General features: G+C 34.2%; 1 non-coding gene across 1 annotated transcript; it reads right to left on the bottom strand.

The window, feature by feature from the left end:
• Positions 1–6,309: 6,309 nt before the first annotated feature.
• LOC120274350 lies at positions 6,310–6,416 on the bottom strand. The gene has a single exon (XR_005540876.1). It is a non-coding gene; the product is annotated as a small nucleolar RNA R71 (small nucleolar RNA).
• Positions 6,417–17,345: the final 10,929 nt, after the last annotated feature.

Here is a 17,345-nt window from a genome sequence, read left to right as displayed (position 1 = left end):
TTCTTTTCGGAATGTCTCCAATTTTTTGGTTTTAAATCTGAACTCTAATCCTATGTCTTCTTTTCAGAATGTCTCTTATCTTTCAATTTTGAATCAAAACCCTAATCCTATGTTTACTTTTCAGAATGTCTCCTATTTTGCAATAAAAACATGAATCCTATGTATTCTTTTCGAAATGTCTCCTATTTTCGGATTTTTAATCAAAACCCTAATCCTTTGTTTTCTTTTAGGAATGTCTCCTATTTTTTAATCAAAACACTAATCCTACATTTTCATTTTGGAATGGCTTCTTTTTTTCTGTTTTGAATCAAAAACCTAATCCTACATTTTCTATTTTGAATCAAAAACCTAATCCTACGTTTTCTTTTCAGAACGTCTCCAATTTTTTTATTCAAAACCTAATCCTATGTTTTCTTTTCTGAATGGGTCCTATTTTTCAATCAAACATTAATTCTACATTTTGTTTCTGGGATGTCTCTGAGTTTTTGGTTTTCAATCAAAACCATATTCCAATGTTTTCATTTCAGAATGTCTTCTCTTTTTTAATGAAAAGCTAATGCTATGTTTTCTTTCTGGAATGTCTATTATTTTTCAATCAAAACCGTAATTCTATGTTTTCTTTTCGTAGTATCTCCTAGTTTTTTTGTTTTGAATCAAATCTCGAATCCTATGTATACTTTTCAAAATGTCTCTAGTTCTTTTGGTTTTGAATCAAAACCATAATCCTATGTTTGCTTTTTGGAATGTCTCATATTTATTGATTTTGAATCAAAACCTTAGTCCTATGCTTTCTTTTGAAAAAGTCTTCTATTTTTCAGTTTTGAATAAAAACCCTAATCCTACATTTTCTTTTTAGAATATCACCTATTTTTTAATCAGAACCCTAATCAGTTGTTTTCCTTTAGCAATGTCTCCTATATTTTAATCAAACCCTAATCCTATGTTTTTTTTCGAAGTGTCACCTATTTTTCTTTTTTTGACCATAAGACGAATCCTTTGTTTTCTTATCTAAACGTCTCCTTTTTTTCAATCAAAAAGCTAATCCTTTGTTTTCTTCTCGGAATGCCTTCTATTTTTGTATGAAAAACCAAATCCTATGTTTTCTTTTTGCAATGTCTCATATTTTTTTTACAAAACCCAAATCGTATGTTTTCTTTTCAGAATGCCTCATATTTTTGCATGAAAACACTAATCCAATGTTTTCTTTTCGGAATGTCTGATATTTTTTAATGAAAACCCTAATAAAAGGTTTTCTTTTCAGAATGTCTCCTATTTTTAGATCAAAAGTATAATCCTATAATTTCTTTTTGAAATGTCTCCCATTTTACAATCAAAACCCTAATCCTATGTTTTTTTTTCTCGGAATGTCTCCTATTTGTAGATTTTTACTCAAAAACGTAATAATATGTTTTCTTTTCGGGATGTCTCCTATTGTTTAATTAAAACCATAATCCTATATTTTCTTTTTGCATAGTCTCCCATTTCTCAATCAAAACACTATTCCAATGTTTTCTTTTGCAATGTCTTCTATTTTTGAATCATAACCCTGATCCTATGTTTTTTTTAATGTCTCCTATTTTATGATTTTGAATCAAAACCCTATTTCTATACTTTTTTTCAGGATGTCTCCTATTTTTAGGGTTTGAATAAAAACTTAATTCTATATTTTTTTCTCAGAATGTATCCTATTTTTAAATCAAAATCCTAATTGTATGTTTTCATTACTCAATGTTTCCTATGTTTTAATAAAAATCCTAATCCAATGTTTTGTTTGCAGAACATCTCATATTTTTTAATCAAAACCATAATCTTATGTTTTTTTTTGGATATCTCATATTTATTGGTTTTGAATCAAAACACGAATTCTATGTTTTCTTTTCTGAATGTCTCTTAGCTTTGAATCATAACACTACTCCAACATGTTCTTTTTGGAATATCTATTATATTTAGATCAAAACAATAATGCCACATTTCTTTGGGACATGTCTCCTATTTCTCAATCAAAACCGTCATCCTATGTTTTCTTCTTGAAATATCTCCTACTTTTTGAATTTTTAATTAAAACAGTAATCCTATGTTTTCTTTCCGCAATGTCTCCTATTTTTGAATCAAACCTGTAATCCTATGTTTTCTTTTCAAAATTTCTCCTATTTTTTAATCAAAGCCCTAATCCAATGTTTTCTTTTTGGAATGTCTATTATTTTCTAATTTTTTATTCAAAACCATAATCCAATGTTTTCTTTTCGCAAAGTCTCCTATTTTTGAATCAAAACCCTAATCCTATGTTTTATTTTCAGAATTTCTCCTATTTTTGAATCAAAACTCTAATCCTATGTCTTCTTTTTAGAACGTCTCCTATTTTTCGTATTAGAATCAAAACTCTAATCCTATGTCTTCTTTTCAGAACGTCTCCTATTTGTCACATTAGAATCAAAACCCTAATCCTATGTTTTTTTACAAAATGTCTCGTATTTTTGAATCAAAATTCTAATCTTATGGTTTTCCTATGAAATGTCATTTATTTTTTAATCAAAACTCTAATTGTATGTGTACTTTTCGGAATGTCTCCTATTCATTGATTTTTAATCAAAACCCTACTCCAATGTTTTCTTTTTGGAATATCTCCAATTTTTTAGTCAAAACAATAATATTATGTTTTTTTTAATATTTCTTATTTTTGGATCAAAACCCTAATCCTATGCTATCTTTTCAGAATGTCTCCTATTTTTTAATCAAAACATTAATTCTATGTTTTTTTTTTTTCTGATTGTCTCGTATTTTCAATCAAAACCCTAATCCTATGTTTTTGTTTTGGAATGTGTCCTAATTTTAACTTTTCAATCAAAAACCTAATCCTAAGTTTTCTTTTCGAAATGTCTTTTATTTGATCCTATGTTTTCCTTTCAAAATGTCTCCTACTTTTTAATCAAAACCCTAATCCTTTGTTTTCTTTTCATAATGTGTCCTATTTTTCAATCCAAACCTAATCCTAAGTTTTATTTTCTAAATGTCTTCTATTTTTGAATCAAAACCATAATCCTATGTTTTATTTCCTGAATTATCCTATTTTTTGGTTTTGAATAAAAACTAAAATGCTATGTTTTTAATTTTGGAATGTCTTCTACTTTTTCCTTTTTGAATCAAAACCTAATCCTATGTTTTTGTTTCAGAATGTCTCATACTTTTCCTTTTTGAATCAAAACCCTAATCCATTGTTTTCATTTTGGAATATCTCCTATTTTTCAGTCAAAGCCATAATACTATGGTTTCTTTTCAGAACGCCTACTATTTTCCAGTTTTGAATCTAAACCATAATTTATTTTTTTGATGACTTCTGCTTTCCAATCAAAACCAATATCCTATGATTTATTTTTGGACTGTCTCTTATTTTTTTATTTTTCAACAGAACTCTAATCCTATGTTTTGTTTTCGGAATGCCTTCTATTTTTGAATCAAAACCCTAATCCTATTTTTTCTTTTCGGAATATCTCCTATTTTTTAATCAAATCCCTATTCTTATGTTTTCTTTTTTAGAATGTCTCCATTTCTCAATCAAAACCCTAATCCTACATTTTCTTTTTATAATGTCTCTTATTTTTGAACAAAAACACTAATCCAATGTTTTCTTTTCTGAATATCTCCTATTTTTTTAGTTAAAAACCTAATCTTATGTTTTATTTTCGTAATGTGTCCTATTTTTTGGTTTTCATTCAAAAACTAAATGAAATATTTTTTATTTTTGGAATGTCTCCTATTTTTTAATCGAAACCATAATCCTATATTGTCTTTTCGGAATGTCTAATATTATTGGGTTTTTAATAAAAACACTAATCCTATGTTTTTTTTTCAAAATGCCTTCTTTTTTTAAATCAAAACACTAATCTTATGTTTCTTTCTCAGAATGTCTTTTATTCTTTGATTTTTCAATCAAAACCCTAATGCTATGTTTTCTTTTCGGAATGGCTCCTATTGTTTTTAACGAAAACCTGCTTTCTATCAAAATATCTCATATTTCTCAATAAAAACACTAATCATATGTTTTCTTTTCGGAATGTCTCATATTTTTATGTTTTGAATAAAACCCTAATCCTATGTTTTCTATTCAGAATATCTCCTATTTTTAAATCAAAATGCTAATCCTATATTTTTGTTTTTAAATGTCTCCTATTTTTAAATCCAAATCAAAATAATATATTTTCTATTCTTAATGTCTCCTATTTTTTAAATCAAAATCAAAATCCTATGTTTTTCATTTCAGAATGTCACATATTTGTCAATCAAAACAATAATCGTATGGTTTTTTTTTTTGGAAGGTCGCCTATTTTCTTGGTTTGAATCAAAATCTAATATTATGTTTTGTTTTCAGATTATCTGCTTTTTTTTTAATAAAAGCATAGTCTTATGTTTTCCTTTCGGGATATCTCCTAGTTTTCTAATGAGTGCACTTTGAAAACATGTTTTCATGCCCTAAATCTATCATTTTACTTGTTCTCAAATTTACTTTTATGCATGAATGGAGCTATTATGGGTATTTTTATTTAAGAATAGGCGACACGCACTGGTTGCTCTGACACGCTCGTGTCACACAATTGCACGGTCAAGACACGACCGTGTTCCTTCTACTGAATCTTCCAAGCAGGGGCATACCATTTCCCTCAATTCTTCCCCGACATGACACGGTCTAGACATGCTCATACGCAGTCCATGTCGAGCCCGAATCTTCCCTTTTTAACTCAAGTTTTTAGGGGTTCGTATCTATCTTTGTTCGGGGATCTTCTTCTCCACAGGGAGGACATTGATGAGAGCAAAAATCAAGCTTATCCACACCTTCTAAGGTATCAAGGAGTGAGTCGGAGGTACAAGGGAAGTGGTGCTAGCACAAGGAGCTTGACATTGGAGCCAAATCTCAAAGAGAAGAGAGTCATGTCTTCTTTCATTAGATCTAGTGTTATCTCCTCCATGTTGTACCCACCGATGAGGACTAGCTGGACACGGTGCTCCGGGGTGGGAACTTTGTCACTTTGTATGCTTTAAACACTTGTACTTCTCTTGATTTACGGTGTTCTTTTGGTTCTTGTGTTAAATCTTGTATTGCAAAATTTGATGTGCTTGATTTGCATAGTTGCTTAGGTAAAACTTGATGGTGGATTGTCACATCTGTTGTTGCGCAAGGCAATGTCCTAAATTGGTGATCTTGAACCCTTAGTTATCTTTGCAAAACTCGACGTAATTGAGAGTCTTAGTTGCAATACTGCCTTTAAGCACACACTAGAACCTTAAAATGTACCTGGTAAACCTTGAGAGCGAGTGAGCATCACTAAGTGCTTAGGAAATATCCCGGTGCATTGTTCTCTTATTCTTGACACTCAAGCCAGTTGCCTATTATCTTCACCTGTTCTCTTTTTCTTTTACTTCTTTATTTTTCCTTTTCTTTGAATGAATCCTATCACCGATTTATTCCTCACTAGAGATCAGTATTGAGTCAGTACTTTTAGTCTAGTCCCTGAGATTCGACAACCCTACCCCTCTTGGGGTACAACTATATTACTGGTGTGCGACCCATGCACTTGCGAGAGAACACATCAAGTTTTTGCCACCATTGCCAAGGACTAACAACTATTAAGAAAGCTTAGAATCTGGTGTTCTAGTTTGTTTATATTGTGTATACTTGTGTATATATTTCTTTACATCATGTTCTTTATTTTATCTTATTTTCATCTTTAGCTTCAATTTTTAGTTCTTTTGAGCTTACATTGTTCTATTTTGTACGTGCAGGTACAATTGCATGACCCGTGGGAGCACATCTTCTCCATTAACATGTCCTGATCCAGAAATTAAGAGAAATTTTAGAAGAAGGGTTTGCCAGATCAATTTGAGTGAGACAGGATCTGTTGAGATAAGTGTGACTATGGATCAGGAAGACAAAATGGCTGGCAATCAACAATAGAGTATCTCAGATTTTGCCCAGCCAAATCTTGAGGGGGTTGGTTCTAGTATTGTTTGTCCTCCTATCGTAGCAAACAATTTTGAATTAAAACCAAATTTCATTCAATTGGTGCAAAAGATGTGTCAATTCGATGGATTCAGGATGAAGTCTCACATGAGCACCTTAGAAATTTCTTGGAAAATTGTGACACTTATAAGGCGAGCAATGTTTCTAAGGAAGCAGTTCGTCTGAGACCCTTTCCATTCACATTGCGAGGGAGGGCCAAGTAGTGGTTGAATTCCATCCTACCTGGGTCTCTCACAACATGGAAGCAGACTTCTGAGGTGTTTGTTGCTCAATATTTTCTCCCTAGAAAGATTACTAAACTCAGAAGTGACATCTCCTCTTTCTGATAATTGGAATTTGAATCATTATACGATACATTGGATAGGTATAAGGAGATGTTGAGGAAATGTCTGCAGCACGGAATCATTGAAAGGATGCAAATCTAGATCTTCTATAATGGACTGAATACTTCCACTAAATAGATGCTTGATGCGGGCACCGGAGGTTCATTGTGTAACAAGAAACAAGGTGATGCGCAAAAGATGATTGAAGATATGGCAAACAACGGGTATTAATGGAGTTCGGAGAGGAACAAACCGGTGAAGTCCACCGGTATTTATCAAGTGGATTTCATCACTACTCTTACAACACAGGTTGAAGCAATAACCAAGAGATTAGACAACATTCAATCTCCGTCTTCAAGTTTGGGCCCTATTCATGATCATTCTGGCCACTCATGTGACCTAAGCTTTTCATCTTGTATTGATGCAAATGCCGAACAGATTGAGTAAGTGGATTTCCTTGGTTAGAACCGTCATTATCAGAACAATCCATATAGCAACATATATAATGCTGGATGGAGAAATCATCAAAATTTTTCTTGGAATTAGCCGGGACAGGGACAATTGGCATAGTAGCAGCAGCAGCAATATAGGCCGCCACCTCAAGTTGCACAACAATCACAGTCTTAATCCTTTTCAGAACCTTCCAATGATCTCACCAATTTACCAACATGATTCATCAAGAGTACCGAGACTCGGTTCGCCTGTCATGATGATATGATCAGAAACACCAACACAATTGTGACGAACTTGGAGCATCAAGTAGCCCAAATATCCAAGTTGCTGGAAGATAGACTACTGGGGACCCTCCCGAGCAACACAATGGTTAACCCGAAAGAATCCTCTAATGGTGTGACTTTAAGAAGTGGGAAGCAGCTCCTAAACCCTGTCGAGAAGGAGCCTGAACTGGAAGTTGCTGAACCTATTATGGACACTGACATGGATAACACCACAAAGGATAGAAATTCAATTCCCGAGTATTAGTAGAAAGTTCCATTCCCTGCCAAGGCAAGGAAAGACCAACATGATGAGCAGTAAAAAACGTTCTTCGACATGCCTAAAACTTTGCACATTAATGTCCCATTCATAGAAGTGCTTGCTCAAATGCTGAGATATGCCAAATTCTTAAATAAACTGGTCATCAACAAAAGGAAGTTGGAGGACGTGTCTTCTGTGACACTCAGTGAGGAGTGTTCTACTTTGATAAGTAACAAAATCCCCAAGAAGGAGAAAGATCAAGGGGGCTTTATTGTTCTTTGCACAATTGGGGGTTTTGTTGATGAGAAGGCCCTTGTTGACCTTGGAGCAAGTATTAATCTAATGCCGTACATGATTTTTCAAAACTTGGGACTTGGGGAGCCAAAACCCACAAACATGACTTTACAATTAGCAGACAGATCCACTAGATAACCAAGGGGCATAATTGAAGACGTTTTGGTTAAAGTGGACAAATTTATATTCCTAGTGGATTTCGTCATCTTAGATATTGATGACAAGGTTGAAGTGCCGTTAATAATGGGAGGACCATTCTTAGCAATGTCCAAAGCTCTTATTAATGTCAAGGATGGCCGAATGACACTTTGAGTTGGTGACGAAGACAATACATTCAGACTTCATGACTCCATAAGACACACAATGGAATTTGACGATACTTGTTATTTTATTGATGTTGTTGATGAAGTTGTTTCTGACTTTGTACAAAAGACATTCATGAAAGAGGAACTTACAGATCTGTTGGAGGATACCCCCTTGGATGATGATGGACTTGAGGGGGCAATATAGGAAGCTCGAAGTTTGGACTTGGTGGACAACAAGGATACAAAACCACTATGGAAGTGGATCTCTAGAGCAAGGATGTTGTGGAAGAAAGTGACATCTAGAAAGAAGAAGCCACTCACCTCACCGCCAAGGCCACACAATTCTGAGCAAGGATCTCTAGAACAAGGATGTTTTTAGAATGTCTACTTGATTAACATGTTGCTACCATATATTTGCAATTGTGTCTCAGGTGGCTAAGAGAGGTCTCGATTTCACGAACCTCCATAAGCGTGCAACAGATACGTCAAGCTAGTGACGTTAAACAAGTGCTTCTTGGGAGGTAACCCAAGTTATTTGTTTTGCTAGTTGTTTGTTTTTTTTATTTTGTTCTTGGATCATTGTTTTCCCAACATTATATCATCCACACTCTCTCATGATTTTCTTTTTTCTGATGTTTCTTTAATTCAACACCGATATTGTTTTATGTCTGACCTTGTACCTTGATGTTCATTGGAGGAGGAGAGCTTCGGTTCAGGAAACTTTCAGGCGAGACATGGACAATACACGCACATGCGTGTGCCTTTGATTTTCACTGGCTGCACATTTTGAAATTTTCCAAGATGGGCACGGGCTTGACACGATTGTGTTAGGGAGAGACACATTCTCCATGCTCCTTACATAATCGTGTCAGTGTTGATTTAAATTTTCGTCAATCTTCTGAGTTTTTCAATGGGGTTAGCACACTCGGTGACATGATCGTGTCACTCCTTGTTCTCTTTGCACTAACCCCATGATCTAACAAGCATGCGTTATGTGCATGTACAAGCATGACTGTTTGGTTCCAACATTTCATATTAAAAAGCCTAATAATGGTGACCGCGATCTTTTACTGCACCCTTTCTCTCCCTCAATGCCTGACTCTTGCTCTCCCTATTCGGCCTATATAGGATGGTGTCTTCATTTTGTAGTCTCCATTGAACTTTTTCTTCGATGATTGCTTCTTTTCTCTTCATCCTCCTTTCGAATCCGGTATGTGCCCATTGTTTTCTTTCGTGTATTTCATGATGGCATTGTTTGGATGTGTGGTTTGTGGCCCATGGAGTTCATTTATGAGTTGTATTCTACTTTTGATAGCATAAATGTTTGACTCCTCAATGGTTGAGCGTTGTAGTTCTTTCAGGGACGATGATGACGTTGATATGATTGTGTTACTCCACATGACACGATCATGTCACCGCTGAGTTCTTTCTTATGCCCAATTTGGTTCTCATATTGACACAATCTCTGTGCTGCTAGCATAATCATGTCCTACCTGATTTTTCACATTTTGAACTAATTTGTTTCCCTTGTTTTGTGTAGACAATGCCAAGGAAGAATACCGGTGCAGGGCCTTCTAAGAGGCCTAGAGTTCATGCCTTATCCTCTGGAGTAGATTACAAACCCACATTCTATATTCAACCTCACATTGAGCGATATGTTCATTTTTCTCGCTGACGCTTTTGTGAATCGAGAGAGATAGATTGGGATGTCTCATGTAAGATAGGACTTAAGGCTGAGGTGCAGTATTTACTGAGTGTTGGGGATGGCGTCAACTGTTTCAGATTACTAACAACACTTATGAGTAGATGGCGCTCGAGGTGTTGTGCACTTTCAAGTTGTCGCGTGGTACTATCGCGTTTCACCACGTAGATTACATTTAGTTTCAAGTTTTTGATGCGTTACATCATATGAGTTCTCGATCCACCTTTGCTTATACAACGCTGAGTTTACGCGCACCCCTGCCTATGATGCCTTGCTTACTTCTCGATAAGTAGGGGGAGTCTCATAGCGACGCTTGGCGATGGTTGAGCTCCTCTCCGACTTATGATTCCCATTGCACCAAGGCCATTGCACTCCATTCCCCTACCCTGTGCTACATCCATTTCATGCTCCGTCACACTCTGACAGGTCGTGATGACAGCACAGTCATTGTCAACTTGCGAGATTTTGACTTTCTAGTGAGCATGGTTGACGGGTTTCATCTACATTTGGGGTATGTAGTCTCCATGTCCATTTCGCACCAGGGGACATCTCTGCGTGTCGGTCCTTTCTTTGTTGGTCCATATATCATCCGGCTAGTCGGCCATATGGGCGCTCTTCTGGGGACAGACAGGATGCGAGTGGTAGGGAATGTGGCACCCATAACCCTCGAGACATTACGCTCGATAAGAATGCTTCATAGGGTTGAGACTATCCGAGGGATCGAGTACCGTGTCACACTCACCGATGATCCACCTACTACTGACACTGCTGCTTCTGCCTCCACTTCTGTTCCCGAGCGACCTCAGGGCACATCTTCTCAACCACCATCATGGCCACTATCTCCCGCTTCAGGCCAATTTTCTGTTCATCCATCGAGTTTTAGTGGTTATAAGGGCACGTGGTGCGCATCACCGAGCATTTGGGGGGTGCGGGTATCACCAAAGCCTACCTCCCCTGCATGGCCAACTCAACATATCGGCGTGGACACAACAGATTTGAGGGATTCAGACACCTCTTCCCACCCCTCCGATGATTATTCTGATTTTGATAGTGCTGCATTCTAATCCAGAGATCCTTATTTTTCTCTGTTTCTTCTTGTATATGGTGCTTTTTTTTTCTTTTCTTTGTTTGCTATGTACTTTAGTTAGTAAGGGGTGTCCCCTACTACACTAACATTTTGGTTTGCTACTTAGGGGACAAGTGTGTGTTTGTAACCACTGTAGTGAAATTACAACCTTCTTTTACTTCCTTAACCTAAAACTCTTGTCACCTAACCCTAATTATGGTTCAACACGTCTTGTCTTTAAAATTTTTTTTTTTGAAAATCAGATTACTTTTTAGGAATGCCCTACCAATTATCTTGTAAAGCTTAGTTTTGAGAAAAATATGGTAAAAAGAGCTATCACCTTAGACGAGTGAAAGCCACTCTTGAGTAGTAAAATTTTGGACATCACAAATGTACATTTGACGACCTACTAGCGGAAAAGGCTACCTCTAGGGTGTATGAAGCTACTACGCATTGGATTTGGTTTTGTTTTTAATCTGTTATGACTGTGGGGAACATAAGTTAGGGTTTTTAAACTCACACACACTAGGTTTTGGAAGTGATAGCGTAGTCGTTCTTGTGCATTCATGCTTTTGCTAACTCCCTGTTTCCCCTTTTTTTAAAACCTTCACCAGCTTTTACCTGAGATTGGAAGCATTGCACTCATCTCCTTTGTTATTAAGTGTTTGGTGATTGCTTGAGCATTAGCAACAATTCAAGTGTGGGGGTATTTCATGAGTGTACTTTGTATAGATGTTTTCATGCCCTAAATCTATCATTTTACTTGTTCTCAAGTCAACTTTTATGCATGAGCAGTGCTATTGTGGGTATTTTTGTTATATGTGCAGGAATATGGGAGCTCGATGGAATTTGGACTGAAATCGTAAGAAAATGAGTGAATACTTAAAAAGAACTCAAGTACTCAAGCGGAACACGCTCATGTCATACCCCTTGAATATCTCAGCCTGATGTTGATCCAGAAAGAAATCTTGGTAGAAGGGTGTTCTCAAGCTTGACACGGCGAGGACACGATCATGTCCGTGCCACTGAAAAACCCAGGGTGAAGGCAATTTTATTTAAGAATAGGCGACACGCACTGGTTGCTCCTGACATGCTCGTGTCACACCATTGCACTGTCAAGACATGACCATGTGTATTCTAATTAATCTTCTAGGTAGGGGCATACAATTTCACTCAATTCTTTCCCGACATGACACGGTCTACACACGCTCCTGCACAGACCATGTCGAGCCCGAATCTCCCCTTTTTAACTCAAGTTTTTAGGGTTTTGTAGTTATCTTTGTTTGGGCATTTTCTTCTCCACCGGGAGGACATTGATGAGAACAAAAATCAAGCTTATTCGCACCTTCTAAGGCATCAAGGAGTGAGTCAGAGGCACAAGGGAAATGGTGCTAGCACACGGAGCTCGACATTGGAAGCAAATCTCAAAGAGAAGGGAGTCATGTCTTCTTCCTTTAGATCACCCATGAAGGACTAGCTAGCCACGGTGCCCCGGGGTGGGAACTTTATCACTTAGTATGCTTTAAACACTTGTACTTCACTTGATTTACGGAGTTCTTTTTGTTCTTGAGTTAAATCTTGTATTGCAAAACTTGATGTGCTTGATTTGCGTAGTTGCTTAGGTAAAACTTGATGGTGGATTGTCACAATTGTTGTTGCCCTAGTTAATGGCATAACTTGGGGAGCTAGAACACATAGTTATCTTTTCAAAACTCAATCTAATTGAGAGCCTTAGTTGCAAAATTGCTTTTGAGTACATACTAGAACCTAAGAATGTACCTGGTAAACCTAGAGAGTGAGTAAGCATCATAAAATGCTTAGGAAACATCCTTGGGCATTGTTCCTTTATTGTTAACACTCAATTCGGTTGCCTATTATCTTCACATGTTCCCTTTTTCTTTTACATCTTTATTTTTCCCTTTTATTATAAGTAATCCTATCACCAAATCATTCCTCACTAGAGATCAGTATTGAGCAATTACTTTTAGTCCAATCCATGAGGTTCGACAACACTGTCCCTCTCAGGGTACCACTATATTACTTGTGCGCAACCGGTGCACTTGCGGGAGGACACATCATTTTCAGATTTGAATCAAAACACAAATTCAATCTTTTATTTTCAAAATATCTCCTATTTATGAATCAAAATCATAATCGTATTTTTACTTTTCGGAATGTCTCCTATTTGTCGGTTGTCAATGAAAACCTTAGTCTTATATTTTATTTTTGGAATGGATACTATTTTTGAATCAAAATCCTAATCATATTTTTCTTTTTTGAATGCCTTTATTTTTAAATACAAAACCTAATCCTATATTTTGTTTTCGCAATGTCTTCTATTTTTTTATTCAAAACCCTAATCCAATGTTTATTTTTTTGAATGGCTTCTATTTATTCATTTTGATTCAAAACCCTAATCCAATATTTTCTTCTCAGAATGTGTGCTATTTTTTATTCAAAACCCTAGTCCTATGTTTTCGTTTTGAAATGTCTCTTATTTTATAGTTTTGAATCAAAAATCTAAACCTATGTTTTCTTTTCAGAATGTATCCTATCCTTTAATCAAAATTGTAATCCAATGTTTTCTTTTCAGAATGTCTCCAATTTGTGAGTTTTGAATCAATACTGTAATCCTTTGTTTTCTTTTCATAATGTACCCTATTGTTTGATAAAAACACTAATCCGATGTTTTCTTTTTTGAATGTCTAAAATTTTCTAATCAAAACCGCAATCTTACGTATTTCTTGTAATGTCTCCTATTTTTAAATTAAAACCCTAATCCTAAATTTTATTTTCGGAATGTCTCCTATTTTTTATTCAAAACCCTCATCCTATATTTTGTTTTTGAATGTCGCCTATTTTTTAATCAAAACCCTCATCCCATTCTTTTTTTCGGAATGCCTCCTATTTTCCAATCAAACCCTAATCATATCCTGCCTATTTTTTGGTTTTGAATCAAAACCCCTATGTTTTCGTTTCGAAATGTCACCTATTTTTTAATCAAAAACCTAATCCAATGTTTTCCTTTCGAAATGTCTCCTATTTTTCGGTTTTGAATCGAAAACCAAAAATCCATGTTTTCTTTTCATAATTTCTCCTATTTTTCAATCAATACCCTAATCCTATGTTTTCGTTCTGGAATGTCGTCTATTTTTAAATTAAAATGCGAATCATATTTTTCCTTTCGGAATGTTTCCTATTTTTTTTTTGTTTTGAATCAAGGCTCTAATCTTATGTTTTATTTTTAAAATATCTAATATTTTTTAATCAAAACGATGATTCTATGTCTTCTACTTTTCAATTTTGAATCAAAACACTAATCCTATTTGTTCCTCATTTAATGTCTCATATTTTCCAATCGAAACCACAATAATATGTTTTCCTTTCCGAATGCCTCCTATTTTTTTGTTTTGAATAAAAAACCAAATTCTATGTTTTCTTTTTTGGAATGTCTCCATTTTTCAATCAAAAAACTAATCTTATGTTTTCTTTTTGTAATGTCTCCTATTTTTGAATAAAAACACTAATCCAATGTTTTTTTTTCATATATCTCCTTTTTTTCAATTAAAAGCCTAATCCTATGTTTTATTTTCGTTACGTATCTTTTTTTGGATTTCAATCAAAAACTAAATGAAATTTATTTTTTGAATGTCTACTATTTTTGAATCTAAACCATAATCCTATATTGTATTTTCGGAATGTCTAATATTTTTTGCTTTTTAATCAAAACAATAATCCTATGCTTTCTTTCCGGAATGCATTCTTTTTTTTAATCAAAACCCTAATCTTATTATATCTTTCCGAAATCGCTCCTATTTTTCAATCAAAACCCTAATCCTATGTTTCTTTTTTGGAATGTCTTTTATTCTTTGATTTTTTCAATCAAAACCCTAATCCTATGTTTTCTTTTCAGAATGGCTCTTATTTTTTAATCAAAACCCTAATCGTATACTTTCTTTCATAATATCTCATACTTCACAATAAAAACACTAATCCTATATTTTCTTTTCGGAATATCTCCTATTTTTAAGTTTTGAATAAAACCCTAATCCTATGTTTTCTATTTAGAATGTCTCATATTTTTTAATCAAATGTTAATCCTATGTTTTCTTTTCTGAATGTCTCCTATTTCTAAATCAAAATCTTAATCCTATGTTTTTCGTTTCGGAATATCACATATTTGTCAATCAAAACAATAATCCTATGGTTTTTTTTTTGAAGGTCGCCTATTTTCTTGTTTTGAATCAAAACCCTAATCCTATTTTATATATTCGGAATCCCAGCTATTTTTTAATCAAAACCCTATTCCTATGTTTTCCTTTTGAAGTGTATTATATTTTTCAATCCAAATGCCAGCCCAATGTTTTTTCAATAATATCTTATATTTATCGATTTTGAATAAAAAATCTAATATTATTTGTTGTTTTCATATTGTCTCCTATTTTTGAATAAAAGCTCTTGTCTTATGTTTCCTTTCGGAATGTGTCCTAGTTTTCGGATTTGAATCAAAACACAAATCTAATATTTTATTTTTTGAAAACATTAATCCGATGTTTTCTTTTCTGAAAGTCTAAACTTTTCTAATCAAAACCGTAATCCTATGTGTTTTTAGAATGTCTCCTATTTTTAAATCAAAACCCTAATCCTATGCTTTCTTTTCAGAAAGTCTCCTATTTTTTCTTTTCATAATGTCTCCTATTGTTGAATGAAAACCCTCATCCTATGTTTTCTTTTCTTAATGTCTACAATTTTTTTTTATCAAAACCCTCATCCAATTTTTTTTCGGAATGTCTCCTATTTTCTAATAGAAACCTATATCATATCTTATTTTTCAGAATGTTGCCTATTTTAATGTTTTGAATCAAAACCCTAATCCAATGTTTTCCTTTCTGAATGTTTCCCATTTTTTGGTTTTATATCAAAAACCTAATCAGATGTTTTCATTTCAGAATGTCTAAACTTTTCCAATCAAAACCGTAATCCTATGTGTTTTTAGAATGTCTTCTATTTTTAAATCAAAACCCTAATTATATGCTTTCTTTTTAGAAAGTCTCCTATTTTTATGTTTTGTATCAAAATCCCAATCATATGTTTTCTTTTCATAATGTCTCCTATTGTTGAATGAAAACCCTCATCCTATGTTTTCTTTTCTTAATGTCTACTATTTTTTTTATCAAAACCCTAATCCAATTTTTTTTCAGAATGTCTCCTATTTTCTAATAGAAACCCCAATCATATCTTATTTTTCGGAATGTTGCCTATTTTAATGTTTTGAATCAAAACCCTAATACTATGTTTTCTTTTCAAAATGTCACCTATTTTTTAATCAAAACCCTAATCCAATGTTTTCCTTTCCAAATGTCTCCCATTAATTGGTTTTATATCAAAAACCTAATCCGATGTTTTCTTTTCTGAATGGCTAAACTTTTCCAATCAAAACCGTAATCCTATGTGTTTTTAGAATGCCTCCTATTTTTAAATCAAAACCCTAATCTGATGCTTTCTTTTCAGAAAGTCTAATATTTTTATGTTTTGTATCAAAATCCCTATCATATGTTTTCTTTTCATAATGTCTCCTATTGTTGAATGAAAACCCTCATCCTATGTTTTCTTTTCTTAATGTCGACTATTTTTTTTATCAAAACCCTCATCCAAATTTTTTTCGGAATGTATCCTATTTTCTTGTAGAAACCCTAATCATATCTTATGGGAATTTGCCTATTTTAATGTTTTTGAATCAGAAAACCCTAATCCTATGTTTTCTTTTCAAAATTTCACCTATAGTCAAAACCCTAATCTCAATGCTTTTCCTTTCGAGATGTCTCCCATGTGGTTTTATATCAAAAACCACGCAATCCGATGTTTTCTTTTCACGAATGTCTCGAAACTTTTCCAGTCAGCACGTAATCCTATTTAGCTTTACAATGTAGCCCTCATCCAGTCAGGCCCTAATCGTATGTCTTTGTGAGAATGCCTCCTATGTGTGTGTTTTGTCGATCGAAATTTCAATCATATTTTCTCTTAATGTCTACCCTATTGTTGGGCCGAGCCCTCGCTCCCTATGTTTTTCTTTTCTTAATGTCTACTATGTCAAAACCCTCATCCAATCAAAATGTCTCCTGGCTCTAATAGATGGACCCTAATCCTTACTCTGTATGTTGCCCTATTTTAATGTTTTGAATCAAAACCATAATACTATGTTTTCTTTCCTAATGTCACGCTATAATCAAAACCCTAATCCAATGTTTTTCCTTTTCAAAATGTTTCCCATGGTTTTAATATCAAAAAGCCTAATCCGATGTGTTTCATTTGAATGTCTAAACTTTTCCAATCACAAAACCATAATCTCTATGTGTTTTTAGAATGTCTCACCTATTTTTAAATCAAAACCCTAATCTTGTACTTTCTTTTCGAAGAATGTGTCACTATATGTTTGGCATCAAAATCCTAATCAGCTTCGTTTTCTCTACATAATGTCTCCCTATTGACCGAATGAGACCACCTCATCCTATGTATTTCTTTTAGAATGTCTACTATTTTTATCAAAACTCTTCTCCAATTTTTTTTCGGAATGTCTCCTATTTTCTAATGGAAACCCTAATCATATCTTATTTTTCGGATTGTTGCCTATTTTAATGTTTTGAATCAAAACCCTAATCCTATGTTT

Source organism: Dioscorea cayenensis, chromosome 12 (genome assembly GCF_009730915.1).
Source record: "Dioscorea cayenensis subsp. rotundata cultivar TDr96_F1 chromosome 12, TDr96_F1_v2_PseudoChromosome.rev07_lg8_w22 25.fasta, whole genome shotgun sequence".
NCBI lineage: Eukaryota > Viridiplantae > Streptophyta > Magnoliopsida > Dioscoreales > Dioscoreaceae > Dioscorea > Dioscorea cayenensis.
The sequence above is the reverse complement of the archived record's forward strand: the minus strand, read 5'-3'. Positions and strand labels throughout refer to the sequence as shown.